The 24,311-nt window shown below is 38.9% G+C and overlaps 1 long non-coding RNA gene across 2 annotated transcripts in view; it reads right to left on the bottom strand.

Moving 5' to 3' along the window:
* LOC138687681 (uncharacterized) overlaps positions 1-24,311 on the bottom strand; it is a 250,329-nt gene that overhangs the window by 80,586 nt on the left and 145,432 nt on the right. The window lies entirely within an intron of this gene.

Here is a 24,311-nt window from a genome sequence, read left to right on the forward strand (position 1 = left end):
AAAGAGACAGAAAATAAAGCTGGTTAATTTGAGACACCCAAAAGGTCTCTGGAAGGGACTGGTCACTGTGCCTGCCCAGCTTAGGGAAGGAGTAGGAGCTGATGGCTGTCCTGGCACAAAAGAAAATCTCACTAAATTAGCCATTAAGGAGGACGACAACGACAGAGGGTGTGCAGAGCCGGCCGAGCAAAGCTGGTTTTGCAAAAGCAGAGGTTCCACTACAGGGAGAGGAACTGGCAACCCTTTGACCTCTGAGCTCTTCCTGATCTTACTGATCCATGTTTATGGCATTGGGGGCTTGACAGCAGCTTTCACAGGCCACATCACCATCTTCCTAAGTATTCTTCTCCAGAGCCACACAGCCAGGTTTTGTAAACAGTGACTCCATTATCCATGGACAGAATATGACCATAGGCAAAGAGTATTCAGGAAAACCCACTTGAAACCACAGGTCCTGCACAAACGCAGGTAGTGAACAGAGTAAAAATGTCATTTTGAGAGAAGAGTACAGAAATGTGGTGTGGAGAGTGCCTGGATCCATCAAAACAGAAACTTTTTTTTATAGCACCTGCCTCTTCAGCACCTGCCTTCATTTCTCCCCTACCCCCCAAAAAGGAGATCGCTGCAGATAAAATGGTTTTGTTTTGATGTTAATGCTTCAATTGTGTACTAATAAAAATACGGTAATTTTAAAGTGAATAAATAATTTTAAAAATCAATCGATTTTTGGAAACATAAGATTTAGGGTGGCTTGGTCACACCGTTAGCTCTCCTAATGCAAAATGCTGGAAAACATTACTAGTTACATTGAAGAAGGAGGCCTATAACATACTTATCCATATAATATAGGATGCTATGAAGGGATGCAAACTCTGTTACTTTTTTTTTTTAATTATTAATATGAACTTAAAGGATTACCATGAATTTAGCAGGCAGCCGCTGCTAGATAACACAAAAGCAATTTTTTTATTTTCTGAGACCATAATTTTTTTGTAATTTTTGCAAGAGTCATTTAGAGAGTGCTATGATATTACCTGATTTGAATTTTACATGGATGCCAGCATAGGCTCTCAGCGTGGAATTACCCCTTAAAGATAGGAGAGACTGTCAGGCAAGATTACCTGCTTGCAAAAGATGGTTTTAGGGGAGATCTTAAGACATCCTTTCTCTCCTACAGAGACAGGACTACTACAGGGGATATCTGCTCTGTATGTGTAGCACTATGGATTATGACTGTTCTGCTTATTGCATTAGTTTACTAATTATTTATCTAAATAATTTTACTAAATTATTTATCATTCAGAACTTTCTTGAAGATACTGCAGTATTTCTGCAGATGTTTCAATGCAAAACAGAACACAGAGGATCTGCCTGTCATAGATACACAGGGCCTGGCATGCTGTAGTACGCACGTGAATCAGTCTCAGCTCAGAAATCAGCATTTTATGTATACAAGTACTTTTTGCCTTTGTTTTCAGTTTCTGAACATGTTATGATTCAACAGGAATGAAGTCAGGCAATACAAGGGGAAGCCCAAACAATCCTCTTTATTGACTGGCAGTCTTCTGCCAGAGGATGTTGTTACTATTGCAGGGTAACTTTGATGCAATTACTCCACAGAGCTATCTTACAATTTATATATGCACACATTAAAAAAAAAAAGGGGGGGGGGGGGGGATGTAAAGAGGCAACACCTGGAAAGAAAACAGGTTGGAAAAGGAGCAAGAAATGTTCAAAACCAGAAGAGAGAAAACCACCCGAGTGCACTAAAACTCTGAACTCTGCAATTCATAAGACAGACCTAAGTGAGCCCCAGAGGACAAGCCTAATCACCGAGCTGCTCAAAATTCACTTTCTGTCTGCCACTTCTTTCTCTTTGGGGTTTCATAGCTTCCTGCATTTGAGTCAAACAAGAAGTGTCTTTTTTTTTATTATTTCAATATAAAACAACCAGGAAAATACAGATCATCCTGTGGGGAAAAAGAGCCCCATCCTGGCTCTCCCTTTATACCTCTATCATTGCTGACTAGACCCCCAGCCCTCAAACTGTGGAACAAGGCATCAGCCAGCACAAGAAGCGTTAGTGGAATCTAAGTCTGAAATTAGGCTTTTGGATAAGGAGCTGATGCTTTCTGTCTCAAAAACCTGCAAAACAGAAAAACAGCTCCTCCCTTTTGTTTCCCTGCATGTCCATTTTGTGAATGCGTACAATAAACGAGTTCAGCTTTTCCTGCAACCTCGGTACCTTGACCTCCCAGCCGAGCAGCAGCGATGGACCTGAAGTACGTTTCGGAGTCAGCTGAAGCTCGTGGGTTTGCTACCTGCGCTCCTCCTCGCTTGAGCGGCGTCCGGCCGCCTCTCGGTCAGCATACCAGAGCCCTGAAGGAATGGCATGTTTGTAAACTAAACAGGAAAGAGGAATAAGCCAGACACTTACATCACCTGACAGATATGTTTCTCAAGCATGCAAGTTCATTTAAGGCTTTTTCATGGCATGTGTTGACCCAAAATCAATAAATAAGTGAAGAAGTAAATAAAGGGGGGGGGAAGGAAGGAAGAAAGAAAAGAAGGAGAGAGAGGGAGAGAATTGGTGTCATGCTCAACATGTTTTGCACCCTGTAAAAAGGAATTAAGTGACTCAAGCTCCCCACCCCCCTTCTCCCTTTATGTCTGCAAGTGAGCCCTTCTGAAATACTATAGCTACTGGCAGCACAGCAACACATAATAACATGGTAGCGACACATAAAACTGTCAGTCTTCAATGGAAATAGATGGTTAGGCTGAGGGGGTAAACAGACTAAATCAATTTGAACATGCATGTTAAGGACTGTGAAAGGGCAGAGTTTAGTGCTGGTAAGCTGGAAAACATTTGTCTCTGTCTCGTTGTATTTCCCTGCCATTCAGCGGCATCCACCCACAGGCCTCTCACTTGGCTCCAGTCAGACTCCACGGCTGATTAATGGCAGCTGGAGGTGTCCAGTAATTTCCTCACCTAATAATAAACTACAACCCAAAACAGGGGTTCCCCTCAGGCCCACATTTAACACAACCCTACTTACTACCAGGAGAAAGCCAATTACCATGTGTCTGCTCACGTCTTTGAGATAATGCACGTTTAAGTGGCTTTGAGAGGTTACTTGGTTGACTTTGGGCACATCATCTTTGTCTGCGGCAGGGTAAACAAAGCTCAGATAGCATCTGCATCGCTCTTATACAGGGATCACAAAAGAAAGAAAAGAGCGGGGGGGCGAAGAGATGCCATTTTTGCAACAGGAAAAGAGTCTCCTCTAACAAATCTTAACAGCAACATGACCTTAAAAACACAGGGACTTTCTCTTATCCTAATCCCAGGGTCACCAACACACACAATTATGATTTCAGTGGCTGAGGCTTAAGCAATCAGTCTGGCTCACCACTTCCTACCCAAGGGTGCCCAATAAAACATTTTATATGAAGACACATCCTCAACAAGAACTTTTGCAGATTTTGTTAGCAATTAAAGCAAAGCCTTGTTACTGAAAGAGTTGCATGGATTTGTGTATTCAGTATTAAGACTACAAAGACAGCATTGTGTACGTGGGATATCATATTAACTACATAGTATTACCTCTAAATTAGTAACTATACTGGTTTAATAATCAATCATTTACACAAGATGGGAGTGTGTTTTTTTTTAAACGTTACTTAGGTGAGTAACATCTCAACTGCTGTACAGTTACTTGAGTAAACAAGGGATGCAGATTTGGCTGTAGATAATTGATAGTAGTATTCAGAGCATGAAATAATCTATCAATCCTTTAACTGACAACAGTTTAACATATAAAAATGCATGCAAAACACAGGATTATTCCTTGTGCAACTAGAAGACCCCCTCGCAGCCCAGTCCTCCATGCACCAGTATTATGAATTTTCCAGTACTACATTCCACAGTTTCTTTTTCCCAGGAGATAACTGTAAAGTTACGTATGTAGAAATGTTAGTAACATCATGTGTGATACATATTTGTCTATACAGCACACCACCTTTGACGTAAGCAAGAGTAATGCCACGGATTATGACATCAGATTTCTAATGAGCACATTTATACAAATGTAGATATATGAAATAAGTAATATAAAATAATAAATCTATAAATTAGATATAAATTAATAAGTTAGGTATTAAAAAATACCGGAATAATATTCAGTTTCTACTGTCCTGCAAAAGGAAGAAAGCAAGAAAGTGTCCCAGTTTCTTGGTGAATGGGCTATCACAAGCAATGCAGATACCAACATTTTTGCAGTAGTACTTCCTCACTATAGGGACAGGATATACTTGGTGCCAGAAAGGAAGTAAATTGTGTTCCATACTGTTTGACAGGTCCTATTAATACCTGCAATTAATAATCTCTGTCAAAATTTGAAAAGCAAAAAATGCATGTGTTTATGTGCACATGAATGTGCTTCTCCACAGGAACAAATCTAATTAACATGTGTACACTGAGGAAAGACTGTCAGACACACAGACCATTGCTGGCAGTGTTGGGTCACACAGGCAACTGCTGGAACTAGGGGATTAAAAGGTAATATAATGATTTCTTCAAAAGTCTTATGACAGCTTGGGAAGAAACTGGTTTTCCAGACATCTGTGCAAATGGATTTTCCATTCTTTTCAAAGTTTTTTTCCTATCCCTCCCTTATCTTCCCTCCTTTAGGCACAGATCATCAGAAAGACATTTAAAACAATTCTGGATATTGTTTTTATGCTATCCCTTACACAAAGAAATAATGTCATTTCTGCCTTAGACGTCACTACACATAACGTTGCAATATGCTAGAAACTGAGTAAGAAAAAACAGCAAACGAGGAAACAAATGCAGATGTGAAAGGCCATACATTAGGAATTTGTGTTTTCAATCACAGAGCTAAGCCATTTCACTGGAGGTGCTGGTTCTAACCAGTAAATCATAAGCAAGGCCAACTTCAAGCAACACTTTTTAAAGGGTTAGGAGGAGGAAAGCTGGTTTTGTCAAATACCAAAACATCTCTTCCCCCCCTTCCCCCCCACTGTTGTACTAAAAGTTGAGGCTTGAGTGTAGAGCCTACACCTCCTCTCAAACAGGGATACCTACCTAACATCTCTAATCATGTTACTTTTGCCATTTCAAACACCTACGTACACAGCAGGTCAAGCCTACAAATGACAGATGATGCCTTTCAAAGACACACACACACAAAAGCTTCTTTTCTAAGAACAACCTAATCTTCCTGACTAATGAGGAGACTTTCTCCCATGTTGGACAGCAGAAGGGAGATACCGATACGAGTATTTATTCCCGAATTTTCCCTCAAGAGCATAGCAATTTTGCTTCCATTTGTCTCAAGAACAAAACGCCATGACTGTTCAACATCACGCAGGTAAGAGGCTTCCTAATACAAATTGCAATAGCCCCACTATTAGAAGTTACGGAAGGACTCACATCTAATTAGCAAGTGAGCTGTATAATTAGCATCAACCATATGACAACTGAATTTGATGAGCACTCTAACATTGTCAACAATACAGAATTACAGTGGCTTGCTGTGAGCACTTACTGTATTGTGTTTTATATTAAAGAATAATAAAAATTTTCTCTGTACATTAATTATACATTTTACATATGTTGAAAATAAATGCTTTGCTTTTTTCACATGGGAGAAGTATTAATATACTCTGTGTTTTTCTTTCAATATTAAACCACATAAAAATGAATCAGTTAAGTAAATGGATACATCAGAGGCAAGTCCAGAAGTGAGTTTGTACATGCCCCTTTTGCAGTTCCCTCCCTGCATTGCTAGCAAGTCAGTCGAAGCACCTCTAGGTAGGCAGCTCCACTTGACATTCAGATGGTGATCCATAAAGGGTCAGTTCAGGGGTCAAGAGTTTCTCAGCAGACAGCAGTCTTCTGGCCTGCCTCCTTCCCCAGGCCGAGGACAGGATCTCCAGTCCTCGGGGGTAACAGAGCTGAGGGAAAAGAGCTGCCTTAGTTCTCCATCAAAAGAAAAGCCTAAGTAAGCCCATTCCCTGCGCTGTCTCTACAGGAGGAGACAAGACCCCTGTCCTCTGGTGTGGGTGACTAATTTGCACCACGCAGTCTTAGATAACTACAGTTGTCTTAGACCACCCCCCTTCAGGGTCAATGAAGAGAGACAAAAACTTTTACTATGTGATTCACCTGACCTGTTTCAGACATTCACTTCATGGCCAGCCACCCTATAGAATCAGCTGTCCTATAGTAGAAGTCCCTGTATTACCCCATTTACTATGAAAGGGACCAAGGACAGTAAGTTCAAAGACGCAGAGACGTGCACCTGGTCAGGTTTTTCCTTTTCCTCTTCAACTAACCACATCAGCAAACCAAGGGATCCCACCCTGCTCCTGGACCCCTGCTTCACTGTGCTGTCATCTTTGGCCATAGCTCATAACTTGCTCGTGAAAAGACAATTCTCTTTATTCCAGCTCACGTTGCTGTCACCTTTGTGATGGTGGTTGCCTCAGTTCTGTTCTTAGGACTCTCAGACTAATTTCCCACTCACAAGGTGGGATGTTTGCATGTATGTCAGAGAAAGTTCTGTTCTTTTCATTGGGGGGGGGGGGGGGGGGTTGGAAATATGGAATTTCTTCCTCCTGACAATTTTTAGAGGCTATTACCACGGACTTGCATTTTTTTCAGTATACATGAGCTTATGAGATCACTGGCTTGTGGTGTGTTTTGTGGTCATAGCAGTCAGCCAATTAAAAAGATAAAAAGTGATAGAGAAAATGGGCTTTGTAAAGAGTGTCTAACAATTCAACGGTCTACAGGGTAATAGAGCATAAAATAAGGCAGAGTTCAAGAACTGTCCTTCATGGTGACTATTGAATCTGATATATTAACACTGATATTTCTTGCATTTTTTGGAAAGTTATAAAGGCTCTCCTTTTGTTTTATAGATGGTAAATCTCAAGCAAATAGTTAGAACATGGCGGGGGGGAGGGGAGGCAGGGGGGAAATGTATCTTTGGTTGTAAAGATAAATGAGCCATTTGATACTTTTTCTGTCAAGATATATACCAGTAAAAGTATCCAGAAAAAACCTTCTATGTTACCAGAAAAAAAGGGTAAAAAACCGACTAAAACCAACTTTTTCCCACAAAGTTTCCAGTGCCTTTTTTTTACTACCATTAGTATTTATATGACTAAAATACTCCCAAATGCAAAACTCAGCAGTAAAAGTTCTGACCTGTTAATCTTGCATACACTGGGGCAGCTCTGTAACAGCTGAACAACTGCACATAAAATTCAAGTCTGATTTACTTTTCACTCCAACTTCACCCCTTCCTGATTTCATAAAATATCATGTTCTTATGAAATTACTTAATTAGGTCAGATCACAGCTCCTGTGTGACTGCATACAGCAAAAACCACAGATCTAACTGCTCCCATCCCCATTTATTTTGGAGGACAAGAACGTGCAGTGATTACTTTTAGTCACACAACAGCAAGCTTCTCTTACAGTACCGATCAGTGCATAAGTGAAACCAAAATTCAGCATGATCATATCTGTAGCCTATTTCATAGGCCATCTAAGTCCTCTCTATAAACAAGAAACAGTTTATGGGGAGAGTAACATCTTCTGTTATACCAATCGCTACTTTGGAAAAAAAAAACCTTCCAGGCACAAAAGCCCTTCTTAAGATCTTGCGAGGTTTTTTTCCCCCAAAAATAAATCTATCCAACTAATAAAATCTGCTTCTCCCTTCTAATCTTTCCTCCCCAATACCCTTTAAACACCATAGCTGTAACAACACTGCACTTTTCTATATATCTTCTGTCTCCCTCTTCTCTATCAAATGAAATATAAGCTGCAAGTCTTGCAAAAAATGGTTGTAAAGCTACCTCCGCATCCACATTCAAATCCCTTCTGAAACATCTCTTTTGCCATGAGGACTGCTAAAACCAAAGATTGCTGATGTGCTGTGACAGCTGGTCTGCCTCTCCCTGTATTTCGATCGTGGGTTACAAAAAGCCTGCAGAAACTGTTTTTTCCTTATTCGTTTTTCTGGTTTTGCATCTAGCCCAGCAGGCCTCTGGTTCGTGACCTAGGTTCCTAAGCAATATAATCAAACAAATAAATAATATTAATAAAGGTAGTCTGTATGTGGGCTGTGCAGCCTCCGTGTGGACCATGTCTTACATTACTTGGATTTTTTTTCAAGGACAAAAATTTTCAGTTTAAATCAAAGACCTCTTCACCCTAATCCTGGATGTTTCCAAAAGGAGGTGTTAGTGTAACTTAAAAAAGACAATGCAACAAAAAATAAAATTAATTTACTTTCAGGGGGGAGTATTAACCTCACTTGCAGTGCAGTCCTTCCTTCTTCTGGCTGCACATACAGACACTGTTCGAGAAGACTTTTCGCTACTCCACCTACAGCAGAAAACTACATGCACTATTCTGGAGATTTTTCCCCACACCATAGCCACTCACTTCAGACTTGATCTAATGGCCACCAATGTCAACCAGAATTTTCGATCAGCTTGAATAAGCACAGGGTTCTTCAACATGAAATTACTGAGGAAGCGATCTTCAGTTTTAAATAGTTTTCTCCTCACTGAAGAGAGCTGAGAAGCGCTAAAATCGTGGCATTGAGTTGAATCTGCCTCAAAGAGGGACACAGGCTTACATTTGTTAATTTTATGTACTGAGGCTCTCATTTACGAGTCTGCTTTTGAACCCAGGGATCTTGCAAAGCTGGACTGCGCTCGCAAGGGACTGAGCTCTTTAATGACCTCCCCGACTCCTTCAAACGCATCTCCTAAAGCCATAACAGTACTCCTTCTGTGCCAAGATTACGTGTTCCCATACCACAGAAGGAGCGAACAAAGTCCAAAAGAAAAAGGAAAGCTGCTCTCCTGTCAGAGCCTCGGCTTATCTCAGCAGCCCCCTATTTTTAACTCGATTGCAAACGATATCTGTGATCAAAGGGCCAGAACCCCTGGAGGAGCTTAGGCGAACAGCGTGGTGGCCGCAATTCTTCCTGATGATTTGTAAGCAGGAAAGGACTTTTGACATGAAAGACAGTTTAAACAGCACAAGAATAGCAATAAACCAGCTGTAAAATGCTTAACATTGCCCTTGAACTAATGCAAATTGTTCCAAACAATTTTCTCTTCTTTTTCTTTCTTCTTTTTTTTTCCTTTTTGCAGTCTCTGGATGCCCTGCTGGGACATTTAAACAGTCACATGCTCACCATACAAAAGCCTATGTAAGTGGGGAAATACAGTGTACTAATGTGTTTAGAATAAGGGAACCAAACAGCGTCCACAATTCAGATCTGCTGCCTTCCTTTCTTTTGTTTGAGAAAGTGTTCATTAATGACAAGCTTGTTTTGGATACTGACTGAGCTCCCAGACAGAAATGTTGAAGGGTAATTTATTGGCTTAAAATACTCAATTAAGCTATTGAAGAGATAGTTAACAAAGTAAGTAAAAACTGAATATTCTGAAAGTAAATTACTTGGGTCACTGAATATTTTAGATGTTTAGAAAATGACAGTATTTACTTTCTGAACTTCAGCAACAGGAAAGAAGGGCAATAGTATGCGTTTATAGAAATCATGTTTCAAGGGTGTGCTCTCTACCATAATTGCTCCCCACAGAAATTATACAAGTCTTACAGAATCCTTTAATGTCACCTTTAAAAGCATTCTTTTTTTTTTTTCATATGGATCTAAAGTAGATATTTCATTTCAAGCAATGACACATACCCTTATCACCAGCAATTAGTTATAATCTTTTAAAAAGTTCCAATATGGAATAAAATATAATCTCATAGTAATTAGAGATAGGAAAGACCAATGAGATCATCAGTTCAATTTCCAAAAATGTTGAGTACTGGGATAGCTCTGTAAGGCAGATTATATCAGCTTTTAGAAAAACACCAGTAATTAGAAGTTAGTTGTTTGGTGTGCATGTGTGTGTTTAACAAATTAAAATTCTCCAGTACATCTGTTCTCTTGTTTCTACTTCTTCCTGACAATGCTTGTGCCCTTAAAACAACACCTTTTTTTTTCCCCCTCAAGATCTTTTTCATTCCTCCCCACTGTTCCACAGGTCATTGTATGAAAAATTCTTATTAAGAAATGAAGAAACATATTGATAAAAAACAGTGTTTCAAAGAGCACTTAGGTATACATTTAACTCAGATGGAAGAAAGTGGAATTTAACCAGAAGTTTAAAGTCAAACCATGTCCAAAGCTACAGTCCTGACCTGGGCTGGGGGCGGGGGGCAGGGGGGCACCTAACTCTTTGTAAGGTTAGCAAAGGCTGTGCTGGCAAATGCACAAACACAAATCAGAAATAAAATAATAATAAAAAAATAAATAAATATTTTATTTACTTTTAGCTGCAGTTAAAAATAAATTTGAAGACCTTCAAATAAGTTTAAATTCAGGAAAATTCTGCATTCGACATTGTATTCGTAACTTTACACTGTATTTTAACTCATAGGACAACTGGGCTCAAAAAAGTCCATGGTCATAGGCACTTTTACAACCCCTGTATGTTAGTCTTCAACTTCCCTAATTCCCATTGTTCATCGAATTAACTTCAGAACAGTATGGTAAGAAGCACCATTATTTCAACTCTACAGGTGAGGAGCAGGAAGAGCGAGCTGCGCATCCATGGCCATAAATACATGAGGTTTGTGACCAGCCTAGGAAGTGACCTCAGGAATCCATATCCCACTATATCCAGCTATATTTCTCCTGATTTCGTCCTCTGGGGATTTCTCTGTCTAACGATGACAGGATATGCACTCTTGCTAAATCTGTACTGTGTGGGAACCTCTTCAGCTCTTATTTCTGGTGAAACTCTGCTAAGCACATGGGTCTTGGAATTGTTTAAACTAGCATCGTTTGAGGTCCTGTGTGCAACCACAAAGTAAAGCATCTAAAATGTTTTGAAATCTCAAATATGATGTCAATGAAATATAGTTGGTTAACATTTTATGTTAAGACTCACATTAGTGTTTCTTTAACTCAAATGACTTCATACTCAGTAAAAACCTTCTATTGTTCTATTTTATGTAAATTTTCGATGACTTAAGAAAAGCTGCAAGCATTTTACTGACTTTTGTTTTCTTATTTTGTTTCCCATCTTTTTTTTTTTTTCATGGATACATTATGAAATAACTATTAAATTTGCAAAGTTTTACGGCACCTTACCCAACGAGCAGGGAAAAATAACTGCCCAGCTTTGTCTCTGTTTTTCTTAAGCCTAATTTTTTCAAGTGTTAGAGGTTAATAACACTTATTTCATCCATTGCTTGGATCCAATAAAAGCAGTGGGGCATAACATTCTGTAAAACCAGGCAATAGAGGAAATAACACTAATGTTAACCTCTAACATAAATGTAGTGGTAATTACCCTGGTCTACTTTAAAAATGAATGCCTTTTGTAGTCTCCCAAGTGGCATGGAAAAAACCTCCTGTGTTCTAGGCAGCCACCAGTTTCCCAGATCGAGAGCAATCTATGTTATCCATTCCTTTTTGTGCCATACTGCACAGTGACAGACAAGATGTCACACAAAGGATTGGCACACTACTGCAGATATAAAAAGAATGATCCCTGGTAGCTCCCTTTAACATATACATTTAAAATGCAGAGACAGCTTTCTGCCAGAAGAGAACATTTTGCCTACTTTTCCTCTGCCCGAGATTTAAACAGGCAAATTTGAGCAGAATACATTAAAAGGAAATTATGTACTCTAAATTAATTCATAATGGCACAACTGTTCTGTTTTGTTCCAATACTATTTTGGTTTTAAATAAATTATTTTTTAAATTGTCTTTTCCAGCTTTCGAGATAATCCTGCAAGGGTGTATGAATGCTATTAGTCACCTGAAAGTCTCCCTTGACCTGAACGGGACAGCCCCAGTCTTTCTGTGTTGATACTACATGTGGAAACTAGAACTTCACAAATATTCACAAGTTTATTCTCAGCATTAATCTTAATTTCCAGGTGTCTTCCTGCAGGGTAGGAAAGAACGTGGCACTCAGAGGCCAGAGTCATTACTTAATACCTTCTAACCTAAAAAAGGTCCTCACCTACTCCCGCTAATGGTATTAATTTTATAATAGGCATCAGATACACTTCTTAATATAAATATTCAGTATTCTCAGCTATCACTTATTGAACTCATAGGTAAACATATATGCACATCTATGTACATAGATTGCTTAACCGGATCTATTAGGTCCAAACGTGGACCATGACGCTTCAGCAGATAGGATGCAAAGGACCTATTAATATGGGAAGGAAAGGACAGGAAACCAGACTGCCATTTAAGGACGAATGGTTTACTGGGTTGTTGCAACTAAAACCTAGCCATTTAGAAAGGAAGAGGAGAGAGGAGGCTGAAATAGGGCTAAGTCTAGAAGGTGATTCAACCAGGTTTACTAAGAAGATAGTGCTTGTCTACGAGAGAGGGGCCCCATGACCAAAGCTGTGGTGCAACTCAAGAATGACTGCAGGGCCATAGTTGCATGTCAGCAAGAGGCAGTGGAAGCAGTTAGAAGGGACTTATGGACTCTATTCTGTTGTATACACATAAACATTTAGAGCCACTTGATATCCCCACCTGGCTTCCAACTTTCTCTCCATAAAAACATAGATGTCCCGTATCCCAACCCAATAGGCATATCCCGAATAAAAAAATTATCACATAACACCATTCAGCAACTGAACTGTTGTGAGCCCAAAATACGTCACTACAACTCTTTGTAAGCTTCTTTGTTTTATTGCCCTTTCTACCACTGGAGTTTCCCGAACAGTCAGAAGATAATATTTGGTTGCAATGATACTGGTGTAGCTTTCTGGAGCTCACTTGGAACTCTGGACCACAGTTCTAAAAAAAATGCTCTCTTATCCCTCTATTGGGCTTTGAATGATTAAATGATGCTCCAATTCTGTTAAATAAAAAGTGACATGCTGCGACCATATATTGCAATTCCCCAGAACAGTTACTGTACTGTATTTCACTTTCTTCAAAATCCCTCTTACTGCCTATTAGGACCATCAGACAATCAAGAGTTCTGAACCAGGTGCCAAGTATTTACCTGGTGGACCTAATGACTGATGAGGATGATCAAGAATACTGCAGGATATTCCTACTGGGAACAAGTATCTTTTTACTATAGTTATTAACCAGTAGGAACAGAAAAAGTTGAGTGCAGGGTGATGGTAATTGTACCCATATTGGCAAGGAGTTCTGAAGATGATGTTTCAAGGACTACTTGTTCAAGCAAATTAAAGGAAAAACATACAACGATGAGAGAAAGCAAAAACAATCCAGAGTAGCAGGTAACTTCTGCAGAAAGGCTAAAACTTGAATGGAAAATAAGAATGAAAGAGATTTTGAGTTACATACCCGATTTCTCCAAGTGACTTTGGATATAGAGCATAAAGTCAAAATGGAGAAACCTGCATATCCATCCATTCTTCCATGAGCTACCTGATATGGAAAGAGACTGAGACTGTTTGCCATGCTGCCACACTAATACTCTTCAGACGCATTACATTCACTAAATTCTTTTCTAATAAGGCAAGACAGCAGAGTTCTTTTCTCTTGACATTTATGAAGCCTGCAAAGTGGAAACAATCAGTACTTTGTCAACACCTGACATTTAGCCTGACCTTTTTTTCATAATTATATTAGAAGGCTAGACTAGACCCCAGAACATTTGGAAACCAGCTGGATTTATAAACAGTAAAATATACTTAAGTCCACTATGCTGAACTGAACCAGTTCAGAGTGGATTCCTCAAAATTTACCAGAGATATTCACAAAAGAGCACCATTGTAAGGTAGCTTTTCAAGGAAATGGCCCCAAGGTCTGTGCATAAAATATAAGTACAAATGTAATCTTTCCATCACCATCCTCACAGGCTGACTTTACTACCTGACCCACAATCATAAAGGGAAAGCACAATTTTCTGAAAGCTTTGCAGAAAATCCTCAAGACCTTTTCAGGATGGCACATCTCTCCATAGAACACGCAGATAAAGTGCACTAGAGAAAAAAAATCATTTAGAGTGACCGATTTCATGATATTTGTCTATGTATTTACTTATTTCATAACTTTGACATATTTGGAGGTCTCCTGCAAGACATATTCAAGGGGAAAGGTGACGTCCAATAGCTACACTATATACAGGAACTGATTGCATCTGTCTGCAGAGGAACAACTATTCACATCTTCATTGTTCTAATGATATAGGACATGTTTGGACACACCAACGCAGATATCATCCCTCTCTACCTCACAGACTTTTCACCGTCTTCCAAAAGCAAAACTGTAGTCTGATTAACTCAGTCCTTTACATCATTACCATTTACTTTGCCAATAGCTATGTCTGTGGAATCGCAGCTTTTCAGAGCTTCCTTGCTGATCTGAGAGGTTCTCTGCTACCCTGTTAAAAAAGCAGAGCCTGGAAGGAAGGAAGAGAAAGATGACCTGTATTAGAATCATGGGTTTCTCCACAAAGTGTAGGAAGAGCTATGCCCCAGAGAAGTATTTGAACAAAACAATCATTCTGATGCAAGAAAAACAGTATTATTGTAGTCGAGCAGCTATGAAAGAAGGTATTCTGCTGTACCTGCTGTGAACAAGGCCCCTGCTTTAATTATGTCTGAAGCTTGGTGGCAAATATCCAATCCCCAAGTGAAGGGGAAAAAAGGAACCAGTATTTTTTTTCCATTCATTTAGTTGGCTGATTATTCTGAGTCTTTGACACTTTGACCTTTTGTTCTTTATGAATGTGCCCTGGGTATACCTATAGGGTCAGCTCAGACTGACTGAGAGCAGTTAAATCTGGCTTTGTACAGTGCTTTAAACATTCTCCACAATGCCCAGCATCTGCTTCCTACCCTCGCTTTACTCCAGCACTGAGAGACCTCATTCCTGGCTATTGGTGAGAGCTGGGAACTGGTGGGTATATTACAAAAGCAAAGGTTTTTCTTCATGACAAAACACAAGTACAGGCATTGCCAGCTGCTGCGAGACCTACTGCTTACAGGACAGCAGTGCTGGACAGTGACTGATCCCCAGAGAAACTTTGCCAGACAGTCACGACAATAAAAACTCAGGGAACTCGGAGAGATACCAGTATGAAATTGTTGGCCTGTGCACAAACATCACTGACTTGTGCCTCAGAGGAAGTCCTCTGCCCAAAAGGATTCTACAGCCAGTTTGGGGGGCAGATATCTCATAAATGACCAGAAAGAGTGACAGAGAGAGGAAAAAGAAAGGAAAATTCAGGACAAGATGCCTCAGAATACATCATTTCAAAAGTCTAATTGCACTGAAGGATTTTGATCCTAAATAACAACTGTACATTATATGTTTGATATATTGTTCAAACATGATTAAAACTCTCCTAACTGAAGCTGAAAGGAGACACTCCAGCAAACTCTAGCAAAACGATTGAAAGATATGAGCGTAAGAAAGTACAGGCCATTTTTTCTACTGATGTTAGCTGCTTTCTTTCTGTTGGATACACAGGAAACCTGGGAAATGAAGTTTCTAAATCAGCATTTGACTTGGGTGACTAAAATTAGGCCATACAAAGAAACTGTGAACACTGCCCTTGAAGTTGTAGTAAGTACAATCTATTTGGTAGGAGTCCCATTACGTCTGTGTCCATGAAAGAAAAACGCATCATGTTTCCAAATGCCGAAGCAGCAGAAGTGCTAAGCATAAGCCTTTTCAGAAGGCTTGTTTTTCAGGCCTGTCTATGAACCACTGCACTCTGTCTGATCCCCAATCTAAACCCGGAAAGATTTGTGTATTCCTACTGTTATTGGAACACAAATTATGAACGCTGTGATCATTCCTCCTTCCCTTCCTATTCGTGCTCCTTCCATTTGTGTTTTCTCCTCTGCCTGTTACAATCTCCAGGTATTTCAGCCTCCTTTATGTCCATTACACCCAGTGCATTCAGAGGACCTGGATACTTCCACTCACAAGCATATTCAGAACAGAGCCGAGCAGTTGCAGCAACTCTAATGCTATTGATTTGAGGCAATTTAGCTTTACTGCGTAAATAAGCACCTAGCCCTTATTCTGATAAGAGCCCCACAAATAAATAAATACATTAGTCCCCTAGGTTATGCACCAATACGCTCCCAAAAGCAACTGTTTGGTGGGAGGAATCCATTACCTTACAAGTTGATGAACCACAGATACAATAATTGACATCACAATGTAAGCCAAATGACCCAGTTTCTTGGTCACTCAGATAAAAGAGTTAGACTGCTCAAAGCCTTCCAGGGAAGCTGATATGGAAGTCCACAAACAATCCTATGGCTGGTTAGTGGCATGACCAGCCACTGTTCTGTAGCAGGAAAAAGAAGGGAATGCTAAGTTTGATTCATAAGCATTATGAACAACAGCTATATAATTCATTGTGAAGGGCAGATCTGGAAGAGGCACTAGAATTTTTCTTCATAGTAAATGCAGGACCACAAACTAGTTAAACCAAAAAATAAAGCTAGGAAAGCCCTGACAAATGGCACTTAGTGTAGACATCAAGATTTAGGTTAAAACGGATGGAAAGGATAAATATGATCCTGGATAGTACTGTACGGAAAAGTACTGAAATCACCAGGCGAGTAACGATGATCCAGCCTCCACTGTGCACCCTGTCCAAAGGAGGCTAGTGCTATGCCCAGTCTAGTCAGAAAGGGGATTTGAATCATTCTGTGCTTCAGCTTTAAATAACGATGACATTTTGTATTCAACAATTCAGGAAAATAATCTTCATTTAAAACTGTTTATAATTTAAAAATGGGTTATTTAAAATTAAATTGTTGGCATTCAATCTGTGGAAAAAAGTCTCAGTGCTAGGTTTTCATCTATCCTGTAAATCTATCTTCATCTATCCTGCAGTAAACCCATGTAATTAAAGCTGTCACTCATTCAGGAAGGCGGTACAGATCTATTACCAGACTCCCTCCTCAGAAGCAACTGCATATTGCCTCCTCTTCCAATCTGCTGTGGGTTTTTCTGGTGCACGCTCTATGGGCAGATGTTCCCAGAGAATTACTGTATTTATTTAAACAAACTGCAATATTAAAAAACAAAAAAAAAAACCAAAAAAACAAACAAAAAAAAACCCGTTAAGGCAAGTAATGATGAAAAAAGCCACAAGTTTTTCTACATCTGTTTTTGTTACACATGGTAACCAGGGAGATGAAAATATCCGCAGTCCTTGGTTCTGCTACTCATAACAAAGTGCTTCTGCTTTATACACTGAATGGTTTCATTTGATTTTTTTAAGAGACTGAAAATAAACACGATCTCTATGCATAGTTTCCTCTGTTTTCAGGAACTATGACCTTTGACTCCTGTAAATCTATTTAAAGCTAATGTCTAAAGATCTGTTGTTCCAAGGATGTACAAAATATACCTAAGATTTATGTAACAATAAATCTTTTCTGGGCTTTCTTTTGTCAATTTTATTTCATTAACTAAAGCCAGTAACCAAAAGAGCTGCACATCCTCTGGAAGCTATCTAATGGGTTATTTATTTTTATTACAAACAATCATTTGTTTGTATCTCATATTAATGTTGAAGGCAGGTGAAGACATAAGGATTTACTGTCACCCATGTACACATGTGCAGTAGCAATACAAACAAGAGTTATTATAATAAAAACTCACTTAACACCATCATAGGCATTCATCTCTGTAAACAGCCCCATTAAAATAATCCAGATATGAAATGTGGGCTACTGCACATAGCACTCTTGAAAACAATGTTTTCTGCCTCTTGAAAGTCATGGAAAATGTTACAATAATACCATTTTAAGACTCAGGTTTTGAAAATTGATTGATCCTCTTATTGTACCCTTCAAACAGTGTCGCCACTTCCACCAGTCCCAGCCTAACACCGACTTAAACTGTTTTTAAAAAGTTTGGGTTTTTTTCAACAAGAACTATTACCACTCCAATGGTCTGAACAAGTTTTAAGTTTGTGAAAAAAAACCTGACACGATCATTATAAATTGGTAGCAGATCTTTGGTTTCAGCCACATTTCTTCATGCTGTATGACAATGTGATGAGAAAAATTACTTACTTCCAGAAACAAGCACTCTGAGAAGCACACAGTAGATCAGAAGAAATCAGCTCAGGATATTTTTGTGCATGTCTACTTCCAGAGCAAGAGCTACTAGTCCATCCAGAATCACCTGTGGCAAGCTGAGCTAACTAGCACACGGTCCAGCCTACATGGCTAAAGCATATTGCATGGCAAGCAGGACAGGGTTACAGTGACATACTTGATTATTCAGACATATGTACTTTATTGCTTCAAACCAGCTCACTTCCCAAAGAAAAAAATTAAGCTAAAGTGATTGGGAAGAAAAATTACAAAGCAAAAATAAATGAATCAAACTATTTAGGAAAAAGTTTCTCATATGGGAAAAGGCCACAAAACCATATCCAAAGAAAGACAATAACTTGATTAAACCACCAGCTGTGTCAAAATTAAGACAGCAATGGAGGAGAAAGATTACAGTACATAACTCATGGAAAAATAGCAGACTGTGATCCATAAAAATGGGGAGTTGCGCAGTGCAGAAAACCATCAAAGAAAACTTAAAAAAGGAATGATGGCAGTGTTAAGGATAACAAGTGTTTTTTAATGAATCAGTAACAAAAAATCCTAGTGCTGAAATCAGGGTCCACCATATTTAGGAATGCTTAAGATGTTAATATCAAGGCAGAAACAGCAGAAGGCTCACAGGAAAAAACAAAACCAAAACATTACTGGATGAAGTTCACGGTCAAGGAAGACACTAAATGGTATCAGCTAGCTGTAAACACTTTAAAAACAATTGACCAAGATAACAGGCACAGAGTCCTGTAAGAGCTGGCTGAATATATATCCGGCCTGATGAAGTTAATTTTTAATAAATCTTTTAATAATGGGGAAATTCAAGAAGACTGGAAGAATGCTAATGATTTGCCAGTACCCACAAAGGGCAAGCTGGATGACCCAGGTAATTACAGGCTGGTTAGTGTGATATCAATTTAGCAAAATAATGGAAAACCAATAAGGGATTGAATTGATAAAGAACTCAAGGACAGGCACATAATTACTGCCACTCAGCATGTTTTTATGGAAAGTAGATCTTGTCAAGCATATCCTATCCCATTCAATCTTTTGAGGAGATTATATGTTTCATTAATGGAAGCAACTGCACAGATGCAATAATCTTAGACTTATATAAGACATGCACTTCTGATTTGTTTAGCACTATCCAATATCAATGAGATATGTATCAATGGATTAAGATCTAGCTTAAAATATTTTCTCAATGAGGAATAGTCACTGAATGGAAGTTTCCTAGCTGGAGCCCTGACAAATTGGTATTAGGTCCAATGCAATTCAGCATTTTCATGGGTGATCTATAAATAATAATTCCTACCGATCTACATCATGAGGCTTGCACAGAGACACACACACAGGTCACTATAGACCTATACAGTGTGAGACTATGTCTTTAAAAGCAGCAACAGAAAGGGATTTAGGTGTTAGAATATGCAGGTCATTTAAATTGAGCTTGATCTTTGGCAAGTGTAAATAAAGAAACCTAAGATATATAAACAGAGAATTACTGAGTAGAAGGGTGTTGTAAACTCTAGACCAGAGCTGATTAAACCACTAAGGAATATTTGCTCACAGTTTTGATGTTCACTTTCAAAAAAGAAGATTGGAAAACTGGAATGACTAAGGTAGAAAAAGGTACAAAAATGAGGGATTGAGAAAATTTCTTCCATTGAGATGAGATACGCTTAAAGATCTCATTTTGTTCATTTTAACTGAGAATACTTGAGAAGGACCATGGTGTGTAAATACCTTCATGAAGAGAAAATACAGACACTAAACAATTCTTAAATTTAGCAAAGAACTGTATTTCAAGATCCAATGGCTGGAAAATGGCTGTATTTGAATTGAAATAAAGTATTTTAAGCTAATGATTTACTCCTAGATGAAAAAGAAAAAAATGAGTAATAGTTTCTTCATCTGTACATATCTTCAAATCAAAATTGACACTTCTCCAGAAGGCACACTTTTATAAAACATAAATAATAGGTTTCAATAGAGAATTTACTAGTCAGAAGTTAATGACAGATAATGTCACGGTCCTTCTTGTGTTAAGTTGTATAAGCCTATGAGTTAAAATGTTTTCCAGGCTAGTTAGAGTCGGGGAAATATGTAAAAGACTCAAATACTGGGTATGAACCTCAGAAGGCTGGCTCAGCTCTGCATCACTGCAAGGCAAACAAATTGCCATTGATGGCCTTTTTCTAAGAACTGGCTGGTGAAAAGCTCCTGCTTGTGCCATTCCTCAGAGACTTTGGGTCTCGCCCCAATTTCCCTTCCTCTCAGTAATATCTGTGCCCTGTATCCCATTTCGCTATGTCAGAACTTAATTCTATGTAATGTTTAGATTCAACTTTCCCTTAACTCACACTGGGCAGGCACTAGACCCACTAAAGCCAAATATCAGTTAAAAAAAAAAGGGGGGGGGGGGGGCTTGTAAATAGGGGTTCATTGTCTCTGATTAAGCTGTGGCCTCCTTTCCTTTGCAAGATCCCTTTTTAAGGCAGTTCCTGTGTTCTCTTCAGTAAAGGAAATTTCTTAGTTGGGCAAATGACTGTGCTAGTTCTCACCATGGATTACAGCACTTCCAGAAGGACCTGCAGGACATACTGCTGAACAGGTTAGTACGACAGGAATATCCAAACACCACCTCCCACAAGTGAAAGGGAGAAGCTTCATGTAAGATCATGTCTTCAAGCAGTAAATAAGGACAGTAAGTAGGAGCTTTTAATTAAAAAATTCCTAAGACAATTCCAGTACCATCTTACAGTGCATTTATGAGGATATTTCCAGCCTTTTTGTCCTACCACCATAAAGATTTTTGTTTATCATCATCAGGTGACAGATGTTTTCTAGACATTCAGGAAGGCATCATTCCTGCATTATGGGCCTATCTATTTCAGAGATGGACAAATGGAATAACAGAAAGAGTTATTTTAAAGTGCAAGTCACAAATGAAATGGGAACCTTACAAAGGCTTGAGTATAAACATGTACGGCGAGAGTCTTAGCAACTCGCTCAGGCAGGCTGCTCTGTTCAGCAGGGACAGCATGAAGAAAAAAAAAAGATGGTGATACTATGGGAAGCAGATGGATTTGGGAATATTGGAGGAGCAGATGGGGAGGATGGGGAACAGGAAGTTTGTTGTGGGAGGACAGCTAAGGAGGGCAAGCTGTTCTTACACACAAAGCTGTGAAAGTGGTGGCAAGCTGTTTAAACCTGATGCAGTACCAGATGAGGAGCCGGTAGAGATACACAAAAGAGGGAGGCAACATGACTGAGCTGATAATTAAGGAAAGAGTTTGGCAGATGCATTTCATATTCACTGGGAAGGGTCCTGCTTATTTTAGAAATGCCAAAGTAGCGGATGTCACAACAGTCAGAGACATGTAAAAGGAGACTCTATGGGTCTACGTGGATTTCAAAAAAATCAGTTGGCTCACACTACCAGTATCGCTTATTTTTAGATTTGGGGACAGATGTTTAATTGATGAAAATCAGAGGAGCCATATGAATTTCAGTGGAGCTATAGCAGCTTATGACTACTGGCGGGTTTAGACCTGTTTGTTATTAACTAACAACATATCCTCGACAAATAGAACACTTTGTATATTTGCAGCACTAAAGAGCTATTTTTTTTAGACTGAAAAAGTTATTTTCTTGTCAAAATGAGCTAAGTTAGCTGATGTTCCCTGCCTTTCACAATCCTGCTGCTGCCACTGATAGCCACTTCCACTGGCTTTCACTTGGTAAATATTTGATATTTTATCAAGTATTATGTCATTCTCAGTATATGGCTCACAGTCTTGTTGCTTAAGTTTATATGGCATGCATTAGTCAATTGGAGATTGACATACGAGTTTGATTTAGGTTAAAAAATACGAACCAGAGCAGAGGATGAAGAATTCAGTTTATAACCACTAAAATTGCAAGGAAAATACAACTGAGAACAATGTTGGCATTCCTCAAAATAGCAGATATATGTGTGGTTGTGGTTAGGAGAGGGAGGGCAAAGGGGAGGATTTTCCAAAGTAATGGAATAGAAATGTTACAGTGGTTTGTCTGGCCCTTCTATTCATAGAGTTTGTTAACTCCCTAAATAAAATAAGTACAGAAGACCATTTGCATTTTGAATAATAGTTTTTTGCCTGAGGATCTCAACTCATTTTATTAAGCAAATGACCAAATAATTAGGTACAAAACAGAGCTAAAAGATAAAACCTAATACTAGCAGAACATCTTCAAATTGTAAGGCTACAGCATATGACCATATGGCCTTCAGCCCCACCAAAACATTTCAAAATTTGAATGTTTTCTCATTTCTTTAATCTTTGATTCTTTCTTCTAGTCTCTGCATTAACAGGGTAAATTTTACTTTATTGAAAGGTTTTCTTAAGAGAAGCCTTCACTAAATACTACTAATTGAAATTTCTCCAAAACTGGCCTAGCTCAAGTCTTCATATACTCGCAAACTACAGACATGCATGTACAAGAAAGTAAATTCTCACCTGTGTCCAACGGTAATTTCTAAAACACAAAACAGAGACCAGGAATAAGGAGATAGCTGCCTAATTAATGGACTTTTTTTGTTTCTTTCCATAACTATGGCACAGGAAGTTTTGTTCTTTCCTCATATTTCCTCCACTTTCCTTCACTGATGGTAACACCTTACTCTGTATCTGTACATGGTACAAACATACAATCCAGAAAACAGCTGATGTGTAACAACCTAGAGATTGTTCTTTGCCTCCTTCCTTATCCTCACCCTTGCCTGTGTAACCAGAAACCATGCAAACTTTTCCTCCCTTTTCCTGGTATTTTTATTCCATCTCCTTTTCTAATTTCTTCTCCTGTCTACTACTGTTTTCTTTCTTCTCAATACACAAAATACAGCCAAAGTTTGTCTTTTTGACACATCAGTTTGACCATATCAATCTTCATTTTCAGAGCCCTTTCTAATCATCAGTTGCAAACTAAAATTTAAGTTCCTTGTCATCAGTTTCCAAGTTCTATGTTACTATCCCTTGACTCTATCTCTCCTTGTCAAGCTTTGTGTTACCATCCACGTTTGCTAATGTTCAATCTTGTCTACTGTCTGTCAGTCATTCACAAATCACCTCTTTCATCTGTTTCTCTAGCATCTTCTCTGACAGAACAAGCTCCTGAAGCCACATGCATGGTTCTTCCCCTACTGCTATTTAATGCCCTCTTAAAAACTCACCTTTCCCATGCTGCTTACGATTAACTGAGATTACTTGTGTACATATATTTAAAAAAAAAAAAAAAGCTGTTTTTGTTATCCTAACCTCCTATGAAATTTCTGTTATTTTACAGGACCTTAGCGGATGCATTTGAGAAGAGATGCATGAGGTCAGGAACAGGCTCTACAGAATCATTAATAAAATGAAAATAAAGAATGTAACATCCCACACATGTATATAAATATTGCTAACAATGATGATGATTATGACAGCATTCAGTTATAACCCCATTGGTAAACTCATAGCTTCTTAAGCCTGGAAAGTACTGTTAGTTCATCTATTGATGAATTCTACCATTAGATCATCTAGTGCGACTTCCTGTCATTGAATTTCACTTCAGAATCCTGTATCAAGCTCTCTGGAGGCCAAACAGTGCAACAGACCTTAAATCAGGGAGACATTAATACCCCATCATTTCCTGAGGCTCCTGAAGTGGCAGAGAATTGATTAGATGTGCCCAAGTTATTCTCTCAAAAACATACGCTGCAGAGGCCATTCCTTCCCAATCTTTGTTGATCACAGTCTTTCCCCAAGCTTTACCAGTTGGTGGGTATGACCTTCAGCTTGTAAGGAAGAGATGCTGAATGAGTATAGAGGGACCAGGCTGGCAATGAGAATCATAGACAATTTGTAGTTTTTTCTCTACAGGAATGCCTCTCTGCTTCTCATTTCTCTACCAAATAACCAGACTTACCTTTGCTCCACTTTTCAATAAGCTGAGCAACAGGAGATAAATAACTTAAAATTTTCAAATCTCATGAAGTCATAACTTTTATTTAGGTCTAAAACTAAGGCAAACAAATGCATTCACTCCCAAAAATTTATTATGGGTAACTAACCAAATACACATGGTTACATAGTCAAACAGAAGGGCTGAG

This window comes from Haliaeetus albicilla, chromosome 1 (genome assembly GCF_947461875.1).
Source record: "Haliaeetus albicilla chromosome 1, bHalAlb1.1, whole genome shotgun sequence".
NCBI lineage: Eukaryota > Metazoa > Chordata > Aves > Accipitriformes > Accipitridae > Haliaeetus > Haliaeetus albicilla.